Source organism: Poecilia formosa, unplaced genomic scaffold (genome assembly GCF_000485575.1).
Source record: "Poecilia formosa unplaced genomic scaffold, Poecilia_formosa-5.1.2 Scaffold26, whole genome shotgun sequence".
NCBI classification, from domain to species: domain Eukaryota; kingdom Metazoa; phylum Chordata; class Actinopteri; order Cyprinodontiformes; family Poeciliidae; genus Poecilia; species Poecilia formosa.
In genome coordinates, this window is record NW_006799965.1 from 2,838,369 (window position 1) to 2,839,320 (window position 952).

Below are 952 nucleotides of genomic sequence, written 5' to 3' on the forward strand. Positions count from 1 at the left end.
GAGCAAACGCCACCGAACCGCACAGGAGCTGCAATACTCCACCAGCCACCACTGCCCAGGGCAAAACCAGCACAGTCAGAGGATTCCTGTCCCCAATCGTGGCTGTGATGGCAAAAGCTGCCAGAACATTGCAGGCATGGCCCAACACTTCTGCATCTGCATATTTGGAGCATCCGAGGTGAGGTGTATGCCGGTCTTTATCCAGAGCCCTGAGAGTAAGACTGCTAATTCTGGTTACTAAAGCTTTGAAGTGTCCCTGCCCAGTAGGAATTTTGGTACTGGAGACCATGTTGAATGTTGTAACAAAAAGCACTCCAGCAGAAGCTACAAAGATAGCTCCTTGTACACCCTGAGTGCCACCTTGGAAGAAGCCTTGAGGTTGGGCTGCGATGGAAATACAATAGGCTACAAAGAATAACTGGTAGAGGCCATCCAACAAACTCTTCTGACAGCTGAACAGCGCCAGGACAGAGAAAAGAACCGCAAAGACAACAGGGAAGGGGACCGGGGAGAACGGCTGAATGGAGTACAAAGATAACAGAGCGCTGTAACCCTCAGCAAATTTTAGCAGAGATGTAAAACCATAGAAAGTTGCAGCTAATGTGTCCATTGCTCGGTAACAGAGGACACACATGCCAAGCTGGAAGACTCCAGCTGTCCAGAGCCAAGGGACATGGCCAACAGAGAGTTGGGGGACCACGCCTACCAGGGGACAGGCTAATACAGAGGCAGATAACAAGTTCATCACCAAACCTACACTCATTACATCACTGCAGCTCTGGTTTTGCTCTGTTTTCAATTCAGATTTCATGATTGTTCCTGGGGGTTTCACTTTACCCTGTGTGATGGTGTACAGCAAACGCCCAAAGCCAAAATAGGCACACACAAGACAAACAAGGAGGTAGTTTGCAGCTGTGGCAGACTGACCGAAGTCTGAATCTGACAGAGCAGC